The sequence below is a fragment of the Canis lupus genome, chromosome 17, assembly GCF_048164855.1.
Source record: "Canis lupus baileyi chromosome 17, mCanLup2.hap1, whole genome shotgun sequence".
NCBI lineage: Eukaryota > Metazoa > Chordata > Mammalia > Carnivora > Canidae > Canis > Canis lupus.
In genome coordinates this window covers 58,727,842-58,753,840 of record NC_132854.1, presented here as the reverse complement: position 1 = coordinate 58,753,840, position 25,999 = coordinate 58,727,842, and the positions used below count along the sequence as shown (strand labels likewise).

Here is a 25,999-nt window from a genome sequence, read left to right as displayed (position 1 = left end):
GTTAAGCCCACCCTCTGCCTCAACAGGCACTTTATCTCATGACCTGAGATGAAATCAACTCAACCAAGAAAATACCAAAAAGGCAGAGGAGTCATTCCTCTGGAATATTTATAGGTGATTCAAACAAAACTGACACGACGGCAAGAATTACAGATTTAGCAAATGCACAAAAAAACTAAATATTTATCCAAACACCGAGATCAGGGCCACAAATCCCAATTAGTTGCTGCCTGACATATGGCTCTAACTCCTGAGTAGGGCATATGTTTAGTTCCCGCTGGTGCTGGAAACGGCACGGCGGGGAAAATAGTGGAGTAACAGTTCAACTTCAGTCATTTTTTTTTCTTTCTTTTCATTCTTAGGATACAGAAAAAAAAGAAAAAAAACCCTGCAACTTTGGTTTCCAGAACTAAAAAAAAAAAAAAAAACAGCCCGCAGTTAAGCTTAATAATGAGGCGGCTCGGTTTTCAAAGTCCATACTGGACAACAACGTAGGAGGGATCATACTGCGGAAAAAAAAGGAAGAAGAAAAAAAAAGGAAAGAAAAAAAAAATACCTTATCAGCTTAACGATCCTTGGGTTAGAAGATGCTCAGACACAAAGGTGTCCAGAGACACGTTAAAATTTCACAACGGAAGATCTCGAAGGCACGGTTCCGGGCGCTCCAGCGTCCATTACAGGCTCCCTCCCTGTCCCCCCACTCCCCCCCCCCCCGGCAAAAAAAAAAAAAAAAGTAAAAGTAAAAAAAAAAAAAAGGAAAAAATACCCCCGAGCTTTTTAGCGCGGACAGAGCGGTACAAGATCGACCGAGGGCGACACTAACGACGACAGCCCGCGTTCCCGCTGCAGCCGGAGCGGCGGCATCACTCGCCCGTCCGCCTTACCTGACGCGTGGCGTCCCTCCGCCGCCGCCGCCGCCGTGTCCGGAGTTCACGGATCCAGGTGGTTCCTCAGCAGCGCGAGCGAGCGCGGCAGCCCCGGCAGTGCCCTCCCGCCCCAACAGGTGGCTCGCGGAGAACCGCCAGGTACGGGGCGCCGGCCGCGCAGCACCCGACGGCCAAGGGCGGGCTCGTGGACGTTTTAACCCCTTCAGAGGAGCGGGGGCGGGGGCGGCGACGCGCTCCGGAAAAAGCGTCTCAGTTCGGCGGCGGCCCAAGCTGAGGCGCGGCGACCGCTCGGCGACCTTCTCCGCCGGGCTCCGCGCTCGGCGCCCCGAGCCTCCGCGAGCCGCGCTGCTCCCCGCCGGCGGGGGAGGGGGAGGGGCAAGGGGAGGGGGCGGGTCGCGGTCGCGGTCGCGCCCCCCGCCCCCCCTCAGGCGCCTCGCAGCGGGACTCGGGCCCGGCAGGTGGGCGACAAGTGGGCGGGCGCCGCCCCCGCCCTGCCCCCCGACGGGCCCCCCGCCCCCCCGCCCCCGGCAGCCTAACGGTCCCCGCGGCGCCGGCTCGCCGTCCCCCGTCTCTCACCTCCGAGTCACGCCGCTCTGAGGCGGAGGAAGGCGGCTCCCGGGCGCCCCTCCTTCGGCTTCCCGACCGTCCTCGCCCTGCCTGGGCGGCAGCGCCAGCTCCCGGGGGGCCGCTGCGGCCGCCGGCGCGCTGACTGTCGGCGTGGTTTTCCGGCGGTGACGGCGCCGCCTCAGCCCCGCTCTCCGCTCCCTCTCCGCGCAGCTCCCGCTTTCTGTTTCACCCGAGGGACCACGAACGCCGCCGCCGCCATGCTTACTACGGAGCCGGGAGGAGGAGGAGCCCGGCGTCGGCGCGCCCACTGCGGCTGCGCGAGCCTCGCCGACGGCGCCCCCGGCCGCCCGCACCCTGGCCACGCCCCCTGGTCACGCCTCTAGCCACGCCCCTAGCCACGCCCCCGCCGGGCGCTGCGCCTCGGAGCGCCCCCTTCCAGCTCCCGGGGCTGCAGGCTGGATCCCGCGGCCTCGCCGCTCGGGGTCCCGCTGAAGCATCTGCCCCGGCAGCCTGCGGGCGACCCTAGGGGGAAGCAGGGGGGAAGCAGGGGTGTGTGGGAGGGTGAATCGACATCCCTGGGGGGCCACTCACGCGGTTCTCCGTGCAGACTGGAAAAAGGCTCCCTCTGGGACGCGCCGGGTCAGCCTCTCTCCGAAAGCACCAGAACTTAAATGCTGGCAGGTGCTTTTAAAGACACCCCCCTCCCCCCCCCCCCCCAAGGACTAGGAAGCCAAGCCAAGTGGGTTGGAGGTTTTCCATCCTAAACACTTAGAGCCCCGGATCTCTACGGCAAGCAAAAATATTTAGATAATTACTTCATTTGAAAACGTGGCAGGGTGGGGGTGCTGCTGGGGGGTGCTGCTGGGGGGTGGGGGTGGGGGGCGTGTCTTGGTGTGCTCCCCGGCCCAATCGCACGGACACCCGTTACCTTAATTTGCACGACAGCGCGAGGACTTCGGAGCGAAGGGAGCACGGGTTGCTTCAAACGGGCAGCAGTCGGGGGGGGGGGGGGCGGCTGGCCGGGCTGCTCCCTGCTGAGGACTCGGCGGAAGGCCCTGGGAAGGGGTCCGACCCCGGGGACCGCGCCCTCCAAAACCCGGGATGAGTGTCCCCCGGCTCCCTGCTCAGGCTCTAATTCACTTTAGTAATTGCACGGCGTTTTAAAATAGCCGTGTTTTTTATTATTATTATCTTTCATTGTAACCCTTTTTCCAGAAATCCTTTTATTTTTTGTTTTTAAAAGATTTTATTTATTTATTCACGAAAGACACACATACACCCAGAGGCAGAGAGAGAAGCAGGCTCCGTGCAGAGAGCAGACATGGGACTCGATTCCGGGACTCCAGGATCATGCCCTGGGCCAAAGGCAGGCGCTATGCCGCTGAGCCACCCAAGGATCCCTCAGAAATCCTTTTAAAACCTGATTACTCCCTACATTCTTAAAGAATACAGCATTTTAATGAAATCCTTTGTCGATGACTGACAATCAAACACGTCAGGGTTAGGGTTAGGGTTACAGTCAGGGTTAGGGTTAGATACCTTGGCCATTTGCTAAAGTCCCAGGGGATTGCTTAGGGATCTAGGATTCCCTACTTCGGTGATCTCTCTCTCTCTCTCTCTCACTCTCTCACTCTCTCTCTTTTTCTTTTTTCCCCCCTTTTTGGAATGCTCTCATCACCTTTTCTAATAACCTGTCACTGCTTCTCATCTCATCTGTCTCTTTATCCACTCTGAGCCTTCCTCTCATCCTTTCTACTCTACTGTTTATTTTTTACTCGTTTTTCCTGATGGCTTTTCTCTGGCTCCAGGCGATGATTGATCAGATGTTCATATCCACAGCCGGCTAATGAGAGAATCATTTTTCTTCCCATCAGTAAATAGGACAGGGACTCTACATCAAGTGATATTTTGAGAGATTTTTATTGCTCGTTCACTCTCAAAAGTTCTTTCCCTGTGAGAGGTGTTTTCTTTCCTCAACTTCCAGTTTTGGCCCTCCTCCAGACAAAATTTGCTGGAAAGCCGATCTCGGAATAACTGAAGCTTAACTGTGTATTGTTGTAAAATATGAGTATTTATCAGAGTGTGGGCACGTTGGGTGGCTTCTCCATCTTGCTACCCTAGCTCTGTTTGGTCTAAGACTAAGCTAGTGGTTTCCAAACCTTAACTCTAAGCTAGTAATTTCCAAAGCTTCCTACTTGGGGTTTTTTTTTTTTAAAAAAAAGCCAGAATCTTGTAATCTACCCCTCAAGATTTTGACTAGGGGGAGAGGAGGAAACAAAAAATGGCATTAAAAACAAAAAACAAAAAACAAAAAAAAAACCACTGTATTTTTAAAAAGTATGCCGGGCATTCCTACATGTATAATCACAACAAAGAAGAACGGCTATTTCGAAGGAGACTAAGACATAATTCCAGAATATCACTGAAGTAGATGTAAAGATTGTAGTCAACAATATGCAATGCTAGAAGGTTGAGTCAAGTGAGGACTGGGGAATTTATGTCCTGTGGAGAGAATGAATCATACACATAAATAACCCTAACACAGGCACCGGTATGAATTCTCTGGGAATCCAGAAAGGGACAGGAATTTACGTCAGCCTTGAACAAGTCACTTCTCAACGCTTCATTTTTCTTATCGATGAAATAAGGTCATTTTCAATCATCTTTAACTCTCAACAATACTCAACACATTGACCAATTATTTCTTTGAATATTACTTCTTCCATTGGCCCTTTACTTCTTGGCTTGTTTCCCTATACTTCGGAGTACTGTGTACACTTCTAATAAGGAGAGGAGCAGTTTCCTTCTCCTCTCCTTAGCTATTAAATACAGGATTGCCTCACAATTCATCTGAGGTTCTTTTTTGTTTTCATTATAGTCTCTTGGCCTAAACGTCATGGTCCATAGCAATGGCTTTAGTTACCTATATGCTGATAATTTCCACATGTGTCCCTAGCTCAGACCCTTGCCGTAAATTCCAAATCTTATACCAGTTGATATCTTATTGACATGCTCACCTAGTGTCTCAAAGCTACAAAGTTTAGTCCAACTGAGTTCATAAATTCTCCTTGTCTTCCTTTCTCCTTATCTATCCAGTTGCTATCCCTGATATCTCCCTGACCCTCATTTTCCATATTCACAGTACCACCAAGTCCTGGGGATTTTATCTTCCAAAGCTCTCAAATTGTTCCACGTTTTACCAATTGCCCACCAATCTCATCTGGTCTCACTGCATACAATCTAAGCCTTTCCATTCATTTTCCACTTTGCAGTCAAGATGATCTTTCTAGAAGCAAATTTGACTATGTCACTTCCACATACAACCCTTAAACAGCATCTTATTGTTCTAAGATATGACTAGAATTCTTAAGGTGGCCTACCAGACTGTGTGAGGTCTTGCCTTTTCCAGTCCCATCTCCTACCACTCTTCCCTTGCTTCCTCTATGGAAGACTTCCTGACCTTCTTTTAGTTTCTCAAATGTGCTGTAACTCCAGCAGCACATTCCTGTCTTCTCCCTTATAACCGTCTTACTCTTACTCGTAGGAGTACGGAAAATCATTTCTGGCTTTCCAGAGGAGTTCAAGACCCCTTTGACATTAGATATCCTACCAGGGGTCATATTTCTGTATGTCCCATGAGCAGAAGCACTTGAAGCTTTTGTTCTAGATTATCTGTATTTTTGAGGATGTTTGTATAACAGCCAGCCTTGGAAGGTAAAAATAGTGCCTCCTAATAGAGGGCATTTTTTTTTTTTTTTTTTTTTTTTTTTACCATCTAGCATGATGTCTCCTTTTGTGGTGGAGGTTGAACAGCTTTGTTTGCAGTCCATTATAAAAGATTGGGGGTTTCTAAGTGTGGCATTCCTCAGCTATGATGGAGACCCACTGCATATACAGCATCCCCTAAGTGAAAAGCTGGGAGACAAGGCAAATGCTGTGAACATGAAGCTGGTGCTACTTGCTGTGTCATATGTAATATAGTCCTCTGATCTAGAAGACTCAGGCCTTCTGCTAGCATCCAAGAAACTGTAGCAGGCTAAATTATTAGCTTGCAAGAAGCATAAAATCTCAGAGCTGTCACAGCACTTGACAAGATACAGTGGGTTGAAGAGAAAGAAGGAGATAAAGAAATCAAAGAGCCGGTGGAAATTCGTCTTTTAAGAAGTTAGAGGGGGAACATTTGGTGAGGAAGAGGGATGGGAGAGCAGATGGAGGTGGAAGGGTTGTGCTGACTGAATTCTCTGAGCAACATCTGGGGTTCTAACTCTGGACAGAGCCAGAGAAAACAGTACTGCCATTGCTCTTTTTTTTTTTTTTGGATGGAGAAGTTTACACATCTGGCGCAGGAGAGGGAGGTACAAGCAATTGACCAGGAGGTGGACCAGTTAAAGCAGCCAGAAGCTTTTTCACCCTTTTGTCTCTGAGAAGGAATGTGGTATAATGTGTGTGTGTGTGTGAGAGAGAGAGAGAGAGAGCCAGGTAAATCTAGGTTCGAATCTCAGCTCTACTACTGACTAGTTGATTAATCTTGGGCACATTTTTATTCTCTGAGTCATGCCCTTACCTGTAAACTGAGGACAAAATGCCTATTTTGCAGGATTAAATGGCATAATGCATGAAAATGCCTGATACATGTCTGATGCCCAGTAAATAAATGGTAGCTATAGAATTAGTTGTCTAGCTAATTGTGAACTGGTGAGGTAAGGCAAATCCAGAACCTTCCTCAGTATTTCCTAAGATACATGGAAAAACCTTGGCCACAGTCAGTCTTGCTCCAAATTCTTGATCCTGTTGCAATCTCCATTCCTCACTGTGCTTGCCCAGCCATGCTTTACTCCATAGATGGAACAGCTCCTTCCCTAAAAGCAAAGGAAACAAGGCACAAAATAGGAAGCAACTTGACATTGATCATTGACCGTTTCCGCTGGAGGGAATTTCTCACTGGCCATCATTCTCCTCAGACCCCACCCTGTCACTATGTTGCTATGGATCTTCACCCTAACAAGAATCTTCCCCACATTTTTCTAAATTTCTGGGACTACTAAAGCTACCTCCCTTTAAAGCTACCTGAGGACAATTCCCAAATTTTTGTTAATTATTATTCAGAGCAGCTTGGCTCTTTGTTTTCTGTCTTCGTTTTTATCCAGAATAGCCTTGGAAGCTTTAGCTTTCTTTCCAAAATGAGAAAGATCCATTCAAGTGATTTGCTATACTAAAAATAACTCTGTTTTAGAGAAGTAGTTCTTAAACTTTGGCATGAATAAAAATCACCTAGGATGCTTAATAAAGATATTGCGGTTCCACCATATGCCCCCCCCCACACACCAAGATTTGGATTCAAGAATCTGTAGTTCATAAACGCTCCAAGAGATTCTGATGAGGGTAGTTCCTGGGCCATACTTTGAGCATCTTAAAACAGCTCAGACAGCATCAACTTTCACAAATAAGATGGTTTCTTCTTCTGTGTCATGGAGTTAAATTAGGATTGACTCAGTTGTTCAAAAAAAAAACTGCTCATCTGCGGTTCAAGTCTTTTATATTGTTTGTTCTTTGTAGAGAAACCAATTAGGAAAGACCAAGGAATTCTTTAATCGCAAAATGATAATCCTAATAGTCCAAATTTGTCAATGTTAACAATAGGGTTTCAAAGTAATGCTGCTAGAGACAGTCTTAACTTCCACAGAGGGGAAAGTCTTCTCTGGTTACTGGCCAGGACTCACTGAATAGGTTCCTGACCTGGAGGGGCTCCACAAGAATAGACAGATTATAAGGATTTTCTCTAGGTTGAAAAAATAAGGCTTCCATATCTGTCTTTTAGACTGTCAACAGCTCTTTGATGTTTTGTACAGCTTTAGGAGCCTCTGATAGCAGCCCTGGGGTTGAACACACCATGATCATTATCCAGCATAACCAGATGACATATGAATCTATTTTAAAGACAGAAAAAGGAGATAGGCATCTATAAGGATAATGAGGCCGAAGATGACTTGGGATTTGAAAAAAAAACTATTTGTTCCCAAACTACATGTCTTTTTGTTCTTTTTTTTTTTCCTTCGAAAAAGCAAATTTCAAAACCAGAGCAGTATGTTATGAACATAACAGTGAAATTTAATCTGGAAAAAATAAAAAGAAAATTTAAACGAATGAGGAAGTGAAAAATCAGATAGTCTAAACTGTCACCAAATTTAAAACTATTCCTCATATTTCAGAAGTAAATATTTAAACCAAATTGTATAATGAAACTAGTAGACAAATTATCTATGCTTTGTAAGTATCTTTATACTACAAGTTGCCTTTAATTTTTACATGTAATATTCAAATAAAACAGGCATCTTTTAGATAAGGACAATCACTTAGAGTAATGAGAAAACTAGAGAAATTGTTTATAAATCAAGTACTTTTAGTGAAGTAAATAAAATACAAATTTTATTTCTTATTTCACAATTGTATAAAATCTGTGAAACCAAGGTGCTTCTGAGTTTCGATCTTATCTTTATACTATACATACATATAAGATATAAACCTGGAACTACTATGTTGAAAAGACAAAAGCTAAAATTAATTACTAATAGTGATTACCGTTACTAAAAGAAAGTAAAATAAAGAGATTCATTAAAAAAAATTAACAGAAGATGACCTGTTTTCAAATAAATACTCAGCTTTAAATTATAGAAACTCATGACTTAAAACATTGGGAATGTAAATGTAGTTCATTGTCCCAAGCAACAGCAGACTAAGAATAAAAATAGAGTTATGGTAGATCTCTCAAAGAGTAGCCTCACACTCTTCTTACATCCGTAGTCAAATTTCTTCCAGATGATTCTAAGAACCCCCAGGGATCTCTTTAGGTGCACTCCAAGAATGAGTCTTCTGAGCAATTCCATGACATGTACTGTCTTTCTTCTTTCCTCCTCTGGCTTATTGAGGTGTTTTCTTCTATTCTTTTCAAAGCCAACGAAGTTTCCTGACTGCAGTGTTACCTGTGCTAAGACCACCAATGCCTGACTTGAAGAGTATCCATGCTCTTCATCTCATACCAAGATACAGTTTCCCGTGGACACTATCTCCTATTGCCCTTGCCTTCAGCTCTCAAATTCCCATGTATATCATGGTGAACCAGATATGTGTATAATTTCTTAGCAGCTCTAGGACTCAGGCATGAGTTCATGGAATAGACAGCATGTTCCATTAAGCTTTTTCTTCTAACACTGGACGTTTGAACTTGAAGCAAATTTTTCATATTTTTCACTTAGGATGAGTTTTTTTTTTCTTTGTCTCTAAATAGGCCTGCTGTACCAGCTCTGTAGACATGCCCAAACATGCTTGAGCAATAAAATGGTTTGAGCTCAAGCTGTGACCCCAGCTACAAAAACAATCCAGTACTTCAGATAAGGGACTTGGATGTTAATGAAATTATTTACTGTATTAATTTTCTCAATAACTGTATCTACTGAATGTTGATACTACACTAGGCATCTCTCTCCATATAGAATAAGAGCAAAATCCTTTCCTGTAAATATCGAATTTAAATTGATAATCCAAATACACTTCAGAAAGGGGTACAGAGCAAAGGAGAGAATAAATGAAAAAAATATTTATCAAATACCTTTTATCTCGAGGCTCTGTAACAAAGAACAAATGACCCGACCTTTACAGACTCACCTTTTGTGCTGATTATTTTGTGCTCTCAATTCCAAGTCTCCCTTTTTACACTGTGCTCTGGGATGCTAGGCCTAGGTCTGGAGACTGCATTCCCCAGACTCCCTCATCAGCTGCCTTCCTGACAGGATCTGCCACCAATGGAGGCTATAGTAACCAGAGTGAGACTGGAAGGCAGGTACAGGAGAGACGGGACTGTGCTTCCTAATTGTAATTCTTGTCAAAAGGTAAGAGCTACAAAATAGCCTCAATGTCTTTTGGCATATTTAGCAGTGGTTGTGCCATGCCCCCTCATGGCTACCTGTACGACCCAACTGTGCCCCCTTATTAGTGTAACCACTAGCCATACGACACCTCCTTCAGAGACCTGAGTACTAACCATATGAGGACCCCCTTCCTCTAGGCAATTAGTTTTTCTCATTTAGTTCCCTGCCTCCTGAAGCCCAGCAGGTGTTAGCTACTTCCTTCAGAAGCCCCCATTTGTCCCTCCAGTTTTTCAATATCTATGTGACTAATGCTTGAATTAAATCCCTCTGTTAAAATACCTACATGGTTTCTGATTTCCTGCCTGGCTATTGATTGACAGATTTTAACCAGGTAGATTTAAAATACCTGTGAGAGAGACAAAATATACTCATGCAAAAAGACATCCAGAAATACAACATTTGAAATAAAAGGCTCAGATAAAATTTGCTACAGGGGTTCCGAAAGGCAAGCAATCAGTTGCTATGGGATGATTGAACACAAGCATTACGATTTCTTTTTTAAAGATTTTATTTATTTATTCATGAGAGACAGAGAGAGGCAGAGACACAGGCAGAGAGAGAAGCAGAGCTTGATGTGGGACTCGATTCGGGTATCCCGGGGTCACTCCCTGGGTTGAAGGAAGGTTCTCAACCACTGAGCCACCCAAGCATCCCAGCATTATGATTTTTAAATTCAACTTCTTTTATTTAATCGTCAACACTGTGATCAAAGTACTACTACTCTCATTTTATAGATGAGAAACTTTGGTTCTGAGAGGCTAAACATATGTTCACATATATACAGCTAAGAGAGCAGCGGAGCTGAGATTCATAGCTTGGCTCTACACAGTCTTTCCAGTATTCCGTATTAGTTCAGGAAGGGTGAAATTAGAAGTGAACCTTGAAGAATAGGCTTTAAATAGAATGGTCAGAGAAGAGCACTTTAATAGGAATGATAGCTAACAAAGGCATGAGATTGGGAAAATGCCAAGTGTGCCTGGAGGTAAGAAATAGGCCTGTGCAGAAATTTGAGTTGGAAGGTATGGGGATAGCCAGAAAATGTGGGTTGAGGACAGATTAAGAGGGACATTGGTTGACAAGTGAGGAATTTAGGAAACGCTTGTTTTGGTAGGCTCCATGCTCAGCATGGAGCCCAACACAGGGCTTGAACTCATGACCCTGAGATCAAGACCTGAGCTGAAATCAAGAGTCAGCTGCTTAACTGACAGAGCCACCCAGGCACCCCAGGAACCACTTATCTTTAATCAGGAGTCAGAGATGTGAAATAGCAAAAGTTAAAAGTTGTTTGGTATTGCTGATTAACGGACTCGATCACTGATATTTGTCAAGCCATTATTGTTTGACAACTGTTGTTATCAAAGGCTTTTTGAAATAACGAGCAAATTAGAACAAAACAAGAGAAAAACCTTTATGGATTACTACCATCAAACCAAGTGATTAGAAAGGAATTTTGACTTTGCATAAATTTCAGGATAAGCAAAAAAAAAACACATCAAGAAAAAAAAACCTTTTAAAGAAAGAAACGAATTTTTATCACAGAGGAAAAATACTTATTTATTTCTTGCTTTAAGATAAATCAAAGTCCTAAAATAATCTACATGGCCATGAGAAATGAATTAAGTACTTTTTATAGAAAGGTATTATTATTATTTAACTAATGCATCTTTAGGGGACAAAATGAAGAAACATTAAAATGACAAGCCAACAACACTAAATTGAGAGAGATGGCAAAGTAGACCACCAATCAGCCTGTCAGTGGACTATTATGTTCTGTTACAAACCTCTCCTTGAAGCAATTGGATTCAAACACATTATGGGTTAGATAGGCTTTTGTGGGCTAGCCTAGAAATTCAACTGTCATTTATAACTTTGTTTCCATGGCAAAATGCCTTTGCAAGTTCTAAACAGCAGACTTTCAAATTAACTTTTGGAATATAACCCATTTGCAACTTGGGGACTGCCTGTGCTTTGAATGTAGATTGTCTATTATAACAGGGCTTTAACTCCACTGAATCGCAAAGGATTTCAAATTAGTTAGGGGAGTTTAAATTAGTTATCTTTCTTTCAAATCCAATACCTTACTTGGGGAAAGGGGATTAAAAAAAAAAAAAAAAGTCACCCACCTGATGTGAAGAAAAGGCAAATCCCATAACTTTTTCCCATTAAAAGCCTGATTATGAGGAAGCAAACATTTTGTCTATAAGAAGAAAGTAAAATGACGAATTAGAAAATATGTGAGTATTTATATAATGGATGATGGTATTTGTTCTCTTTTGCACACAATTTGTCTCTACAATGCAAGGGTAACACAAAGTAAAGAACTGATGACTTCCTTAATATGCCTCCTTAAACTTTCTTAATAATGACATTTGTATACTGTAGGTGAAATTTTTCTAGACTAGAGCTGTAAGGATTATTGCAGTAATTTTCCATACAAAAAGATGCTGGCAAAGACCTTTAAATGATAGCTGGTGTTAAAAATTGTGCCTTTTCACAAGGGTAAAATGGCTTGCCGCTCAGGAAAAGGATAGAAAACAGTTGATGGGATTTTCAGTTAATTTTACTCTTTCAAGTGATTTCTTTTTTCCTCTTTAACAATAATTAAAATAGATACAGCAAAATAAGAAATATTTCTCTCCTCCATCAACTCATACTTTATTGAAGACTTTAGCTAAGCTCATTAAATTCATAGCTGATAGGTTCGGGAGGCACTCTATGTATTATGTAAAGTCCTGGTTTTCTGTCTGCTAGGTGAGCTAATGAATGCTGGTGTTGCTAACAAAGGGTCTCTTATTATTTTACCCTGGAATTTGTGTTTGTTTGCCTATTTCATAAACAAGATTTCTTCCTGGCCCATTTATCACACAGGTAGTAGGGATAATACCATTTACAGTGAGGCCTTAAAACCTTTTTTTTAAAAAGATATTTATTTATTTATTTATTTATTTATTTATTTATTTATTATTTATGAGAGAGAGAGAGAATGCACAAGCAAGGGCAGTGGCAGGCAGAGGGAGAAACAAGCTCTCTGCTGAGCGGGGAGTCTGATGGGGGGGCTCCATCCTAGGACCCCAGGACCATGACCTGAGCCAAAGGAAGACACTCAACCAAATGAGCCACTCAGTTGCCCCCAAAATCATTTCTTAATTAGATATCCTAAGTATCTTTTGACGTTTTAGCCTGACAGGTTAAAAACTATTATTTTTGTTTAGAGTTTACCTGGTCTTTTATTTTTATAGATTATTTGTCACATACTTCAATTTGATATTCTTCATAATGACAATTGAAAGCCATCAACCAGGGAGTCAAAAGCTCTGGATGCTGGTTTACTCATTCCACAAGTACTTCCTGAGGGCCTCACGTGTAATGCATTTATTGCCATTCGGTTCTCTACAAGTGTTTTAATTTCTATTATGCTTTTCTCTATTATCCATAGAGTTATTTAGGAGTACTGTTTTTTTTTTTTCTTTCCAGATATTCCAAAGCCACATTTTATTCTTGAATTTCAATCTTTTTTTTTTTTTTTTCTTCCCATCATGGACAGAGAACATGTTTTACATGATAATTGTTCTTTTAAGTTGTTGAACTCTCTTTGGTGATATAATATGTGGTCAGTTTTTTTATTTTTATTTTTTATTTATGATAGTCACAGAGAGAGAAAGAGAGAGAGGCAGAGACATTGGCAGAGAGAGAAGCAGGCTCCATGCACCGGGAGCCCGATGTGGGATTCGATCCCGGGTCTCCAGGATCGCGCCCTGGGCCAAAGGCAGGCGCCAAACCGCTGCGCCACCCAGGGATCCCTGTGGTCAGTTTTTAAAAGAATGTATGTTGAACATAACCTGAAAAGAATGTATTTCTATTTGGTGCACAAGTCTACTCATATTTATTGGATCAAGCTGGTTAATTTTGTTGTTCTACTTTTTAATATTCGTATTAATCATTTGAATTTGAGCTTCCAGTTTATTTCTATTTTTATGTTTTGAGCTCTCAGTTTAAAAATCTCCTACTGAGATTGTCAGTTTGTCCATTTCTCCTAGTAATCCAATAAGATAATGATTTGTCTATGTCTTGGGGGCTATATTTTTATTTTTAAGTATATGTGTCAAAGATTGGCATATTCTTTTGCCAAATCATTCTTTATAGTATTAGTCAATGTTTCTCTTTATCTTGTTAATACTTTATGCCTTAAATTCTATTTTGGTTCATTTTATTTTTGCAATTACAATTTTTTTCTGTCTGATTTAGGATATATAATTTTTTATCCCTTTATTTTTAGACTTTCTGTGCATTTATATTTCAGAATGGGTCATGTATAAGCAGCAGAGAGTTAGGCTTTGTTTTTTATGCATTCTAATAATTTCTACTGTTTTATAGCTATAATATACTTGTATTTATTATGATTCTTCATCTATTAAGACATATTTCTACACTCTTAATTGTATTTTCTTTCTCCTGTGTTTTCTTTGCATTCTCCCCCTCTTCTGCTTCCAAATGGTTAAATAAAGTGTTCCACACTCACTGTAATTTTCTCTGCTGGCTTTGAAATTATGTATTTTTTCTGTTCTTTTCATAGATTTATTATTTATTTATTTTTTTAAATTTCTATTTCTATCCTCTTGCTGAACACAATGTCAATTTGGCATCTTTTATTCTGTAGTATATACAACTCCACTATTTCCTCAGTGCTTCCCTTAGTGTTACTGGTTTTGTTGCATCTAAAGTTTTCATGTATGTTAAATAAGTAAATGTTTAAATAAACATAAAAATTATATTTATGTATTAATATATACTCGTTTATATTTGCTAACATACTTTTTAGCTATTTCTATGCTCCTTGTTGCTTCTCATATCTTGCACTTTCCTTCTAGGTTCACTTTTCTTCTTGTGAAAAGAAGCGTGTGCTCTAGTAGCTTTTTTTACAGAAGGTTTGTGAAGATTTTAGACTGGATTAAATGGTTCCTAGCCATGCTGGACCCAGATGCATCTTTCCTTGGTAAATATGTTGTAATGCCCTCTTTACTTCACGAAGTTATGTATATATATATCACACATAACTTAATGTATAAATTTCTAAGCTATCAATACAGTGCTATAACTGCTATATGATGTATCGGTAAAAGGAAATTAAGTTCTCAAAAATAATGTACATTTGGATATGCAAATAAATGTTTGAACAGGATCACACTAGAAGACATAGTGAAGCAGTCTCATGTGTACACCTACTTATGTTTAAGTTGGATTTAGGAGAAGTAAGGCAATATCCAATATTATCAGTATTTTTACTTTACATTTTATTATCTAATTTACTACTTATTTTATCTTTTATTTTACATTTGACATTTTAGTAAAGAGACTAAATATGTATACACACACCCATAGACACACCTCCATATATAGAATCACCATGAGTACAACAGATACAAAGTACAGGTGTGTTGTTATTTGAGACTCATATTCCTTGCATGGCCTTGCTATTGGTGACATAATTTTCTAAAATGGTGAACGGGGGGGCCTGGGTGGTACAGTTGGTTAAGCATCTGACTCATGGCTTCAGGTCATGATCTCAGGGTCATGAGATCCAGCCCCGTGTTGGGCTCTGCACTCAGCACAGAGTCAGCTTCAGATTCTCTCTCCTTCTCCCTCTCCCTTTGACCCTTCCTCCCATGCACACTCTCTTTCTCTCTCTCTAAAATAAATAATAAAATAAAACCTTAAAAAAATAAAATGGTGAACAATCCTTAATAAAGTTTTAAACAAAACAAATTATAATTGTCTCTCAATTTGCATCATAGTTGCACTCCTGGATAATTCAGCTTGTATTATTTTTGTGTTCCTTGTAAAACCGAGATAGATTTTAGGTTCAGATAATTGATTATGGAGAGGATTTTCATCTACATTTATATATGGCAAGATGCTGGAGAGTCATGTAGCACGGCACAATGTTTTATTTTATGGGAGTTCTCCAGCACGTTGCATGCTATCAGTTTTTCTGGTCCTCCTTCCCTCTAATGGCCAGTAGCATTCCCCCAATTGTTGTGATAACTCAAATTGCCTCCTCATATTTCTCAGATGCACAGTGCTGCTCCATTTTGGGGACAACTCAACTAGATAACCTGCTTGATAGCAGTTCTTTTTTTTTTTTTAAGATTTTATTTATTTATTCATGAGACACAGAGAGAGAGAGAGGGAGTTGGAGAAGCAGGCTTCCTGTGAGGGGGCGCAGTGAGGGACTCAAACCCAGGACCCCGGGATCATGCCCTGAGCCAAAGGCAGATGCTCAACCATTGAGCCACCCAGGCCTCCCTTGATAGGAGTTCTTAATGTGGAGTCCACAGAGACCCATATGAGTTCCAGAGAGGAGGTCCATGAATGTGGACAGAAAAAAAAAAAACAACAAACATACTTTCATGTTATGACATATGTGTTGCTTTGTCAAAGACCACCATTAACGTTCTTATTCAAGTCAAGCAACAATAACCTCCACATTAATATATCTCTGCCTGTAATACATATATTTACTTGTTATTTAGTGCATTAAAAAAGAAGCACATAATAGTGCAGATTTATTTCATTTTTTTCAAAATGTTGATAAATGTGTTTCAATATAATTGGTTTGTTTTGTTTCATGTATATTATTTTATGCATTTTAAAACATTATTTTTAGAAGTGAGATCCATAGCTTCAGTAGATTACCAAAGGGGTCTTTTACACAAATTAATGGATAAAATCCCAGATCTAGAGCTTCAGCATCTTACTGTTTTGACTAAGTTGGCTTCCTGGGATAGGTAAAGAGCCAGGACTTTAGTGAGGGTATGTCCAAGAGGAGTGTCTGAGAAAGAGTAAAAATAATCAACATAACTCAGAAATACAGTTAAACTATATTTCTGTAGAAATATGTACAAGACAGGAATGCGAGAAGGTATTGATAGGTTCCTGGATAGTCTCTTTGACCCAATTTCTCTTGCATCAAGCTAGACATGGGGTCCTCAAACTTTGGTGTGCATAAGGAGCATGTTTGGAAACACTGATTTAAGTGAATCACAATCAGTAAGGATGGAGTAATCTTATTTGGGATGCATATGATTCATAGACCAAACTCCGAGCAACCTGAGCTATTCATACACCTCTCCCCAGTCAGCACCTGATACACATTGTATTTTACTGCTCCATTACTCTGCTAAGTCCTTCCCTTGTTTTATCCCCCTAGTGTACTTTTACTTACCTGTTAAGCCTACAGCATATGTAGACTCCTCTATTTCTATTTCTTCCCAAAGCTCTCCCACCTCTCCCATACTTCTTCATGCTTTCTCAGCACAATGAGCATTTTTATGTTATATAAAATTATTTACTTACATGTCTGCATCACCAGGCTGAATTCCTTGAGGTCAGGGGACTGTTTCTATCCATCATGGGTCCCACCTCCAATCTTGTTAACGTGAACTGAAAATGAATAAATTCTCTTTTCACTGATAATTCTCATAGACTTAATTCTAAAACCAATATCTTGTAGAGTCAAACCTGGCTATCTGTATGAAAACTTTACCTATTTTATCTTTTCCTCTCTTAGATCAAGTTTCTTGGGAATGTGTACACATACATAATACCTGCATATATTAAAAACACCCCACATTAGTTATTCTGGCAGAGATAGTTACCTACCTAATATGCATTCGCCTCTTCTTATATACATGCTGAAAAAAAAAGAAAAGAAAACTTGTGTTTGCCTGTCTTCTTTGCAGAAAAGGGCAATCCTGTCCCAGTTCTGAGATGTGAACAGAAATTTTGAGTAGGACTTCCAGGAAAACCCTTAAAAGGAGGATAGGTTTAGCTGGTTGGAACATGTTTACCCTTTTCCCTTGGATCTTCACCTTTCTATCTGGAAATGCACAACTTTTTTTCCTACCCCCAAATTTATATAGTGTTTCTCTTCATGGTAAACTTTACATTATATGAGGTGTTAAATATGAGATATTGTAATTAGCTTCTCAAGGGAGAAAGCAGCAATGTAGTTCAGATAAGGTTCACGTGATATGAAAACTAGGCCCTTAAATTAGCTTGATCCAGAATCTGTTGTGAAATTTTACATTTCTAAATGAAATAAGAGAAATCTGAGATCTTCTTTAAAGGGTTTTATTTTCTAAGTACATATTCAAAGATGTCTTTCAAATATTGGTATTAGTTACATTTACTGTTAGAAATCAGATGAATCCAATTCAGAAAACAAGAAGTGAGGTTCTCAGGCTCTTCTCGAATTAAATATGTTCTTCAGCTCCTAGTGAAAAACTGTTCACGGATCAAGTTCTTAATTGCTGAATGAATAAAGATATATAAATAAAGAATAAGGATGATTCAGAAAAAAAAAAAAAGCCTGAGTAACACATTTTAGTAAATATTTTGGCTGTTAGAATTGAGACCAAATCATCTTGTTTAAGAATAGATGACTTAAAATTACAACAACAACAACAAAAAAAGTTGCTTGATTTAGATGTACCTTGCTATTTTTCATTTCTTTGTAGATTCATTGTATTCTGTAGTGATGCTAGAACTGCTTTCAGGTTTAAACTCCCAGCATTTCACTGTGACTCATTGTACTCTGTAAAAAAACAAAGAGATGATAAAGGTTAGAGGGCCACCATCACAATCTATGAAGTGCATTAGCAATTCACTAAACTGTTTTTTCCCCCTTTTTCATATTCTCTTAGGCCTTTGTGATGAACATATACTCCTTTTGTAATGAGGAAAAAATATTAAATTTTACTGAAAAATGCAGGAGATCTTAAAGGATATTAAAGGGCTCAGGATTTTAACCTGTCATTCTATGATCATATGGTATGGGGTGATTGTGGATCAATTATTTTCTTCCTATTTTTCACTAGTGCTGTACTTTAACATGTGCCATTCAACAACTTAACTGGGTTTGAGGTAAGAGGCTCTCCTGGCCTGCTGGGAACAGAATCTAGCAGGTAGTTACTGTATTTAAAACTCTTTGAAGAAGAAAGGTATTATTTAAGTATTAAGCATTATTATGAACATCCTGCCTTTTAAAAGCTCAAAGGGAAAGACAAAAGGACCTGTCCTTATTAGTATTTCCAATTAAACTGGGGAAGGATAAATTATTTCCAAACCATCTAATCTTTCCTACATGTCCCCACCGCCCCCACCACTACATTTCAGTCAAATCTACATGTGGAGGGAGACAGGAATCCAACCTCTAATTTTCCTTTTAGCTCTGATAAACACGCTTATTACAGGGTTTCCTTGCATGTTTGTTTGTACACATAATCTTAGAGGAACCAGTTTGCTTCTGCTAATGGGGTTTAACAATATTCTCGTAAAGAGCACTACTTGCTCCCCGAATTGCGTGGATGATACAAGAACATGTGGCTGTTCGGTTTGGGGTCTCATAAAGCATTGTGCCAAATCCTTTAACTGTGATGTGGTGGTGTACATTTCTGAGTGTAATAACTGTTCCAGGAAGAGTCATCAAATATACCTATAGAAGGTAGTATTGGGAAGTTTTTACTCATTTTCAGGGAATTAGTAACAGTATTAATACAATTGTCAGTTAAATTAATTGAATTATCAGACTCTTTGCATGAAGACACTTTTTATGACTTGTATGCTTGATGCTAATCCAGCCACCTTCCATAGTTTTCAACTTCCTGAGTAATAATTCCAAACTCATCCAGCTTTAAACTGACCAAAGAGCTCGTGATTTGGGATGATTGATATTTTGAGGGATACAAATTGAATTTCAAAATGATGTTAAGGAATCCCAAACAACAATTTTGAATATCTGTCACAAATACAATGATTCAAAAAAGAATATGTCTAAACAGATCAGAGACTCTACTAAGACCATCATAAATTTAGACTGTATAATTAGAGGATATAATTTTTGGCCCAATGGGATGTGTTTTGAATTCAATACTGGTTATTTCTGGTAGAAGGTTGAGTCTGAATATTTCAAATGAAATGGCATTGTGGTAAATTACCTGTTCTAAAATGAAGACCTTTGTTCTCTTTGTGAGATTCACTTTTAGGAGTACAGTGTGATAAATTAAAATTTAGACCATGTACTAAATTGAAAGCATGAAATTCCATCTTTACTTACTTGAGGAAGCAAGAGTTTGCAAAATCATGGTTATTCAGAAGGTTGTTTTGCTTCCATGGGTGTAAATGTAAATGTATACATGAAGACTGAACTTCTTGTCTCATTAAAGGGTAATAAAAATATAATTTCATTTGAATGAATAGTTTAAAAACCTGAACTCAGTGTATGCTAGTATTTTTGCAACCATAACAGCAGCCTCAAATTAAGAGTTCACTGCATCCCATAAGAAGAAGGTCATCAAGAACTTGACCGCATCTTTTAGGCTTCTAGTTGGGAGTCCCTTACACTATATTCCTATGACCTGGGGGCTCTATTAAGGTGATTACACTATCCTGAGTCATCAAACTTAGTTCATTGATCACAGACTATATGTATCTATTTCTATATATGTATAGAAATACATTCAATATTATTGAATATATATACATACATATTATTCTCTATGCCAACCATCTGTTCCTTAGATGATTAGCAGTTAAGCCCTTCAATATATATATATTTAACTACTAATCATCTGAGGAACAGATGGTTGGTATAGAGAATAATATAAATGTCTACTCTGTTAGTGTGGAAATCTGGTCTTAAAAATAACTTGGGAGTTAAGGGTAACCTAATCCCAACAGATACTCCTCCAACCTTGCCCTCATACTTTGGTCCCCTGTGAGATTCTCCCTTCAGGAATAATACTTCCATCCCCCAGTTGCTGGGCATACTGGCTGCTGTCAGCCCACACTGTGTTTCTTCCTGAAAATTGCCATCCACTGCAGGAAACTTGACCGAGGAACCCCCACCTCTAAGGAGCAGCTTGTGGCCAATGACTGGATGATAATGAGGCTACAGGATCCAGCCTCCATACCTCAATTTGAGACAATGTTGAGGGGTCATCCCCAGAGTTCCTTAGAGGATTGGCTGAGGCTGAAACTGTAATAGCTCTATAAGTCATCTCCTCTGTCCTCAACTGGTTCTTCACTGCCTTACAGATGTATCTCCCGAGAGCATTCTCCAAGTGAAATCTTTGCAATCAATACCTCACCTATAGCAATCAACATCGCACCTATCCCTATACTCAGGGGAGCTGATTTGACACAGAGACCGTCAAGGTGGGTTATGCATTGGCAGACACGCAGATATATAGATTGGCATTCTGGTCAAAAATATTACTACCACCATCCTGCCTAAGCTGGTGTTCAAACCATTTCCTTGAATTAATCCTGAAAGCATATGATGTTAGGAAAGTGCACACCTTTCATTAATATATGAATTTGCTAGCAGAAAACAAGACCCCAAGGAGAAGACAATCTACTGTATAGGTAAGATCGGAAGAGCCATGAGAAAAGGAGAAAGGAGGAAAGATCATATATGGCCTGCTCGGTAGGAGAAGTTCACAGCGAGTTCCCTGGGCCAACTGTTGTTGTATTTATATGTGGCTGAGGGAGCAATGAGGAAGGTCACGGGAGGACAGTGAGGACCTTGAGTCAGGGATGCTGAAAGGAAGGAAGTGGAAGGGAGCTACTTGACAATTTTTGCTTTAAGATGACTTGAAAATGAAGCTACTCTAGACCATTACTGCCCACACAAATAGTTTTCTCTTTTGAACTCCTTTTCCCATTCATTTTGGCGCTAAACCTTATTTTGTATTATTCCACTTAAATATTTAATAGAGTATGCTCTTTCTCATACTTATTTTGAACACTGCATAGTACTAACACAGAATCATGCACATAAGACAAGTTCTATAAGTACCTGCTGAATGGAAGGATAAATAAATGACCAGAGAAACATAAAACAGGAAGATTATTGAGTTAGAAAAGAAAAAAAAATTAGTGATCTGAAGGTCCTAAATTTATGGTTTCAGAAACCTTTGAAATGTGGGGTTTAACATAATGTTTTCTGATAGAAAGCAATGGATAGGTATGGTTTTATGTTGACTGAATCCAAATGATATTTTTGAGATGGTACTTTTAATCTCAAATTGCTAATGATATAAACATCTTGTCGTACAAGATAATAGACTTCATGTAATTTCAGTACATGTCACGGCTCAGTGAGAGCAAAGAGACCTACTGGAAGGTTACATGCATTATGTAAACTCTGAGCCATAAACGGCTTCTTTTTGTTCACAGAGATCCAGACACCCCCTCCTCCCATTGAACACAAGGTCCTGCCTTGTGGCAGAGAACAAAGATGTGGACTGCAGAGCACTTCTGTGTCTAGAGGCCTAAATGGCTGTAAAATGATTCCATTTCCAGACGAAATGACCAGGCTCCTATTTCTCTTGGTCAAAGTCTTGAAACATTCCTTCCCCCCTTCCCCCATAATCCCACTGATCAGGATACTCAGGTAAAACATTTCTAGGAGCAGTTTGAAGTGAAGATGATAACCATATCCTTTTACCACACTCCATTTTTTCCAGGAAAGATAATTTCTTCTTTCACTGATGCTTACAAAGATGCTATGCTCCCCACAGTCACTTCTTCCTCCAAATCAAATATTTAAGTAAAATATAAAAGCATTTTGCATGTATTTGTAAAGTAAAACCTGTGGACTAAATCCTTGCCTACAACAGATATAAATGTGATTGAATGTAATAGTAAACCAAATAATGATCTCTTCTTAAAAGGCTAAATAAAGCATTTATGTTTATAAACTCTCTTGAGATCGTAGCCACAACCCTGGAGGTGGTCTTCAGTGATATTATTCATTTGAAATGGAACAAGTTATTTTTAAAAGGGCATATTTAAAGTCTCACTTGATAAATGGAATCTATGTCAAAAAATTCTTAGCCATTTAAGTCAACAAGAGCTTATCTAGAAACATCATTTAACCTGAAGAGCATTTGTTGCAGTCTGTAGTTGGGAGAGACGGACAAGTTATAGAAAAAGCTGGTAATGATAGTGACTCAGTATCAAAAACAACTTCCAGAGAAAATGTTTTCTTCAGGAAAGAGTGTGTCCTCTTTGGCCCATGAACAAATATATGATTGAATTCTGAAGTTTTACCCCACTGAGCATGACTGAAGTGATTTTGGCTAAGCAAAGTCTTAATAATGCTCCCATGGAATATTTCTTATTTAAAAATAAAATAGTGGGCAGCCCCAGTGGCTCAGCGGTTTAGCACTGCCTTTGGCCCAGGGTGTAACCCTGGAGACCCGGGATCAAGTCCCACGTCAGGCTCCCTGCATGGGGCCTGCTTCTCCCTCTGCCTGCGTCTCTGCCTTTTTCTCTCTCTGTGTCTCTCAGGAATAAAAAAATAAAATTAAAATAAAATAGCCTTCTGGTGAACTTACCATGTAATTAATAAATGGATTATTGTTTCATTCAAAATCGGGACATAAGGATACTTTTAGATAATCAGGCACTAGGAACATTTAAGTAAAATAAATAAGTAAACAAGTAGAATAAAGCAAAACAAAATAAAAGTATTGGAGACATTATTGGAGGACAGTGGAGACCATGCATTCAAATAATTGAAATATATGTTGCATTCTTTTGTGTAAGCTCTAAGGGGATTTTCCATTTCACTAGTAATATTAAAATGCAGATCATATATAAGGGCCAATAATTGGAATCATGTTCATGTTGCATTGGCCTTAGCCAGCTCTTGTTTTCTCAAACCAAGGCAAGATGAAGTCAAGAAAAGGTCTATAAGTTTACATTATTCTTGACAGCTTATCCACGAGGTAAATTATATGACAATAACCAATACATGTCTAATTGTACGTGAATCCTTTTGCTCCCCGAAGAAAAATGAAATAATGAACTGAGAAACACAGATCTGCAGTTGAGAAGGAAAGCTGATCTAGGTTTTTGACAGAATGTCCAACAAACTGAGAAATTGGAATTTTGAGGGGAAGAGAGGACTTCCTCTTTGAAGAACAGAGAGACCACATTTGCACCCCTGTGTATGAGATTACACTTGTGAAGGTAAGGGAGGGAGACAGGTAGGTGAGTACTAAAGTTCATTATTAATTAGAGCAGGCTTTGAACAATTCTGAGAGACACAAGTCCTCAACTCTCTGCTGTTTAATTTCAAAATTTTAATCAAGGGAGCAAATAAAATGGCTCTATTGAAAAATTGACCTTACTCTTTGCCAGAAACCCTCAATTCTTGGATATGTGATTCCTCTGAGGTTAAGTACGTTATTTAAATGATAAGCAAATGAAGTTACTTCCCTTCACTGTGATCTGTAAACTGCCTTCCACTACTTCTTAGTCATTCCCTGGGAATAGTTCTCTTCTCTGGGTGGCTTTGTACCTCTTCTGTCTAATGGCTCTGGCCAGCTGCTGTGATGGGCTGCGTGGAGGGGATGCGTAGAATGATTTCTTATTTGGGGTGTGAACGGAAAGCAGCTTTTCCATTAGGTGGGTCAGATTATTCAACACGATTGTGATTCCCGGGTCCATTTATGCTTCAGCTCCTCCACGGCCCACGTCCGCTCACGACCTTAGCAGGTTGGAACCTTTCCTTTGGAAGCACAGCCCAAAGAACACTGTCTTGAAATCTGGCTCACAAATTGCTTTCGATGACCAGAACCAAGACCTCCCGCGTTGACTCGCTCTGGATATTTGCAGAAGATAATGAGATTTAGGCCTTATTCATTTATTGAATACGAGCATGGCCCACAGGCCAGATCCTGCACAAGAAGCTGGGCCCCCACGACGGAGAGACCTGTCCTGAGTGCCCTCTTCCAGGTCTCACTCTGCACGCCCCTCTGCTACCCCCACTTCCCAACAGGCTTCCAGACATGAAGAAACGGGTCTGCAAGGCTTATGCGTGGGCACCGGGAGGGAGGCCTCTTGCTCGGAGCAGCAGGAGGAAGCTCGCTCACAAGGGCCCCTGAACCTGTGTTCTCGCCACGGGCCTGCAGAACCGCCGAGCGCTTCAAGCCTGAGTGTCAGGAATTGCAAGATGGTCCATAAAGGATTCGCTCATGTTTCCTGTATCCTGCTCACTCAGAAAGAAAATCATATGCATGTGAGTCCCAAGTCCTTATCCTCCTCCCAAACCCGTTCCTCCCTCCCTAGGTCTTGGGTAACGACACCGGCACCATGTGCTACCCATGTCACCGCGCTGGCACCGCTTCCCCAGTCACGTCGATGGCACCACCAAGCATCTTCCAATGCTTGGCTGCCATCGCAGAGGCTCCTGCTCCCCTCCCCCCCCCCCCCCGCCCCATCCTGCACCTGCGCCTGCACCTGCACCGCTGCAACGCCTCCGATTTCCACGCCAGGGCCTCCCTCTCAGCCCCTTCTCTGCACAGGCTCATCTTCTCAAAACACAGGTATGATCATGTCCCTTCCCCGGTTTCAGCCTCCACTGACTCCTCATAGATTTTATCTTCCTCCGTTTTACCTTCCATCTTCATTTCCCACCTGTACTCCAGGCACCCACATCCTAGTATAATATGCCCTTAGCCTTTCTCGGCCCTTCCGTGTCTGCCTAGAAAGATTTTCGTGTTGTTTGCCTTGTTTGAAGATCCTATTCCAGTGTCATATCCTCTAATTTTTTTTTTTTTTTGCTTTTTTTTTTTCCCAGGCAGAACAGGTTGCACTTTTCTCTGTGTTCCGGAGTACTTTGTATATATTTCTCTTGTATCTAATTAGTTGATTACGTTTTCTCCCTTCTACATACTAAGCTACTGGAGGTAGAGGCTGTCTTACTGATCATCATATCTCCAGGGTTAGCACATTGACTGATCCAGAATTGCCACTCAATAAATGTTTGGTGAATGAAAAAAAAAAACAAAAAACAAAAAACAAAAAAAAAACAAGACTTGTGATGTACCTGCAATTTATTTATTATGTTTGCGTGGGATTGGCATCAGCAGCGAAGTGCTGATTAGGTGTGATACCAATAGCAATAACATAACCAGAATCTTCTTACTCCTTTGTACTTCACAGAGGAAAGCCACGGATGTACATCTAATTTCCTAGCACTCTGGAGGTGAAGTAGCATAATTCCCCAAAATACTGGATGAGAAAATTGTACGTGGCTCAGGAGAACAATGTATTTTTTGACATGAGCCGTGAAAACTCTCAAAACAGAAATGTAAATTCTCCTTCCTCCGACCTGTTTTCTCTGGTCCCTTTCCTACAAGAGGTCACATTTTTCTTCCTTATACACATAATATTTTTAGAGCACTCTGCTGTTACGAAGCATTCGGCAACCCCTAGTTAACCTACTTAGATCTCAGTGTTCTTATCTGTATAATGAGGCTAATGGTACGAAGCTGTTCTCCCGGGGATGCTTGATTAAATAGGTTTCTTGACATTGCACAGACCCTGCATACATCAGCAAGGATTTTCAAAATAAAATGTTCTATATGCACATAAAATTGTTTTATTTGGCATTGTTTTTAAAAGCAAGCACATTTTTGAGAGGAACGTCTGCACCATCAGCAAACATTTCAAAATGGATCTAAGGTAAAAATTGTTATGACTGCAGTGAATGTTTTATTTGTGGTTGATAAGATAGGCGAGTATTTCAAAACATCCCCACCCATAATT

General features: G+C 40.4%; 1 protein-coding gene and 1 long non-coding RNA gene across 5 annotated transcripts in view; one reads left to right on the top strand and one right to left on the bottom strand.

Moving 5' to 3' along the window:
• FNDC3A (fibronectin type III domain containing 3A) overlaps positions 1–2,093 on the bottom strand; it is a 176,245-nt gene extending 174,152 nt beyond the window's left edge. Inside the window, exon 1 of one of the 3 annotated variants that reach the window (XM_072783156.1) lies at positions 2,046–2,093. The gene's annotated coding sequence lies outside the window, so the exon portion shown is untranslated. Of the gene's footprint in view, positions 1–884; positions 1,036–1,463; positions 1,800–2,045 lie in introns of those variants that run through there. The other 2 variants (XM_072783154.1, XM_072783155.1) reach the window with 2 other exon arrangements.
• Positions 805–25,999, top strand: LOC140608202 (uncharacterized). 2 transcript variants are annotated; one of them, XR_012010228.1, is made up of 5 exons: positions 805–1,025; positions 14,248–14,372; positions 20,474–20,593; positions 23,236–23,416; positions 23,908–25,999. It is a non-coding gene; the product is annotated as an uncharacterized lncRNA (long non-coding RNA). The 2 variants fall into 2 exon arrangements; XR_012010227.1 differs by having other exon boundaries at positions 23,236–25,999.